We start from the raw sequence: 3,814 nt of genomic DNA, 5'->3' as shown, positions 1-3,814 counted from the left end.
TTTGCAGCTGACTAATTTTTCCGTGTTGTTTTTCCTTCTCCTTTATTATAAAAGTGTAACTCAGTATCATTCATGACAACTAGAAATGAAGCCAGGCAAAGATCAGACTTTGGACCTCTCAGACACAATGATGTTAAAATCTCAGATTTTGAATTAAACCAGAGTATAATTTAGATTTTGTATCCTCTCATGAAAGTCTCTGGGGTTTTGTTCAGGTTTCAAATTAACTCAAGAGGGTACCATCATGGTCCCATTACCCAGCACAGTTCTATTCCTATCTAAACAGCAAACTGTATGTGGTGGATGGGTTTTTATTTAATTTCTTCTTCAGAACTGGAACACTGGAAATTTTCCAGCAGTGTAAAGGGAAAGAAAGGAACATGTACACAGGGAGGAGGAGATTCAAGCATTTTGTCCAGTTCATTGTATTGGTTTGAATTTTGACATAATGCCTGATACACAGCAGTGCCCAATACACTGGGTCAGGAAAACGTCTCTCCTACAGTGTGCTCCCATCATATCAGCATAGGGTGGTTCTTTGCCCCTGGAGCCTGACTGCTCCCTGCTCTCCCAGACCAAGCTCAGATCCAGAGGGTGGTTTTACCACTGGGAGCAGCCCTGGTAACCAGCTCCCACCTGTCACACCAACCCTTACAGCGCTTGGTGGGGTCAGCCAGGAGTGTTTCCGAGGGCCTGTCCTTCCGTGTGAACAGCTGAGGTAAGGGGGTTATTCTATATACTCGTGTTGGGATGAGAGAAAGAGAAGGTAATTAAGTGTGGCAAGACATCCTTCTACAGACAGGCAGATCGCCAGGGGAAAACAAGTGACCTCAGAGGCCATGAGAATCTATCAGAAGTGTCTCTATTCATGTAGAAGAAGACACGGCCCTGGGACAGACCCTCAGAAGGGGCTCTGGCAGTTCACATCAGCCCAGGAGCCCCCTCTCCCCCCTCATGAAGCAGCAGCCCTGCTCCCCACACAGAACTGAGTAATCTTCCTCCCAGCAACCCTTTTCCGCCAACACTGGAGCGTTCCCTGACCCCAGGATCACTCCTGCACCAGCAGAGAACCCTCCCTTGGCTCAGCCAAGGAACGTGCACATGAGCCCTGCATAAAAGAAGTATTTCACCCAGACAATATTTCTTGCTTAAAGCAGCCGTTCTCCCCACAGCATTGCCACTTACCCAGTATGGGAATGCTTTTCATTAAACGCAAATAACATATTTTCTAGCGACTCGAGCCTACGCTCTTTGTACCATTCATCATGATGCATACCTAATATATTTTGCAAACCCCCAGTTCTCCAGCTTTTCTGCCTTTTGAGGCATTTCTGAAATCAAATAAAAATATTACACCCCTGTTTACTTTTAGACACACTTTTTTTTTTTTTTTCAAAGCAAATGCATTCTGTGTTTTAAGTAAGATACCACCATGTATTTATGGGAGTTTAATAAGTTCTTCCATTAATAACATAGACAAACTAATTTACCAGAACATGTCTGTTTTAAACTTTGGGAACAAAGAGTGGGAGTATGAAAATCAATCTTTCCTTTGTACTTGAGCCACTGACCCATTAAAGCTTTGAAGATCATTTCTTTAAGAAATTGTGAGGAGTTATTTAACTACAAACAGCAGCTACCTTCCCATTCCAGCTGCGTAATCAAGCGTAATAAATTAGAGGAAAAAAATAAAGGTTCACTCCATATTTTTTTTTCAACTGGAAATTCTTAATAGTACTTTGACAAATCAGCCCACAGAAGAAAGAAAGCCGTGTTCTTCCTACGATGGTTGTTTAACACAAGTTAAATCGTTGCTTAAAAGGTACTTTTTGTCTTTAATGATGGCTCAAAGATGTTGGATGCCTAGGCTTAATTATTTAGCTGAAATTAATTGTAAGAGTTACCCATCACTGCGAAAAGTTGGCAAATCTGTGAACTGCAACGTTGTTACTGACTGCGTGCTCGAAAATGCAAACCAATTCTTTTTGCTTGGGAAATGAACTCCTGACAGCATTACCTATTGTTAGTTATTGTTAATAACTGTTTCAGTTTAGTGCTGATAATATGCTCTGCTATGGAAGAATGAAAATCTAAAATAATCTTCATCTTAAACTGCTTAAGCAATCTACATGCAATTGTAGTGATGTTCTAGCAATCAGAAGCTCAAATGCAAAGAGTCTACATGGGCCATCACTAACCCTGCCCTGGAAAGGCATAAAGTGTGAGGTTATCCCTGCAGCATTCCCCATTCCCAAGGCAGGAATGACCACATGGAAGAATCTCAGGATTTTTGCTTATTTTGCTGAGGGATTTTGATAACTCTGCAGGGATTGATACATTTTCCAAACTCCAGAATCAGAAGACTCTTTCTCTGTCCACACAAGACATGCAGGAAAGGCTGTGGCAGAAAAAGAGCTTAATAAATATTTTGCAATTTTGTGATATAGAACATAAAGCAATATGCATGTTCAGAACTGAACACATGAGGTTTTGGCACAAAGTGTAAATGCACTTATGCCTATGAGATCAGCCACAAACAGAGACACAGCACAGCCCATGCAGTACCTGGGCTGGCACCTCACTGGGTAATAGTCTGCATAAGACAATGCTCTCCCAGTCAAGCTTGCAGTCGTTGGCTGTTGTGTTTGTTTTTCCCTTCAAAGCAGATAAACATTAAGATTCAGTAATATTCAGTGATATTTTCCACTTAGGTACTTCAGTTGTGGCTATTCATATTAGAATTGCCACTTAGCTTGTATTTTCATATCTAAATTTACATATATATTCCAAGACATTGGTGTTTGCTCACCAGCCAGGCCTGCTTATGGGTGTAGGAGATCCTCAGTCCAACTGCAACAATTTGCAAGTCTGTGGAAGGTTTACTTGTAGAAGAATTGCACATCCTGAGCAGGTATTAACACAACATGTGGATCTGCTGGCCCAACGTCCAGTTCCTCAGGGTATTTAAGGGAATATAATTTATTGATTAAAGGATTAAGTCACTCTGAGGGTCTCAGCTGAAAATCCTCAGCTTTACAAACTTGAGAGAAATTATGTTCTTTATTAATGCTATGGGTCATGTCGTTGGCTCCGGGCTCCATTTGGACCAGCTTAGTGTTCCAGTTCTAGGTTGCTCTAAAACTGCTCCAATTACTCAAACCTTTTCATTAAGGCAAACCATACATGCAATTCTCATGAGAACAGCTTTTCCAAGAACATTTTACTGATTTCACTGATTTCTTCTCTTAAAGGTAGTTGAACGTATCGGTTGGAATCTTATTAATTATTAATTTTTTATGGTTTTGGCTAAACTAGTTCCTTGGACTCCGTAAAACAGTGTGGGCACATAATATTCCAACAAAGGTTTACCTGTGAACTCTGCACGTTCAACTATTTGCTAATCATTATTCACGACATACATTCGTTGCCCTGAAACTCTGTGTGCCCATCCTATGGGAAGCGAGCGCTGTCTTCAGCAGAAACTCATTGGAATCCTTTAGAATTCATCTTGCAAGCAGGGAAATCCCCTGCAGACACAATAACCCCTATGGTGCGTCATCTGTGAATAATGTCCACGAGACTTTGAGCACCTAAGGTCTGTTGGTGACCATTACATGCACGGAGGGCAAAACTGGGAGTGAGGAGAAAGATGCCACATGCAGAGCAATGCCTAGCTGGCAATTAGAGCTTCTTCTTGACCAAATCCCCAAGATTAGCATTCAGCTACTTAATTGAGGACACACTTGAGTGTTCCTTGCAGCAAACAGCATACCTGTGTGCTGATTTTCTTTTTAACATGCAAGTCAATAGCAAA

The sequence above is a fragment of the Gallus gallus genome, chromosome 6, assembly GCF_016699485.2.
Source record: "Gallus gallus isolate bGalGal1 chromosome 6, bGalGal1.mat.broiler.GRCg7b, whole genome shotgun sequence".
Lineage (NCBI taxonomy): Eukaryota > Metazoa > Chordata > Aves > Galliformes > Phasianidae > Gallus > Gallus gallus.
The sequence above is the reverse complement of the archived record's forward strand: the minus strand, read 5'-3'. Positions refer to the sequence as shown.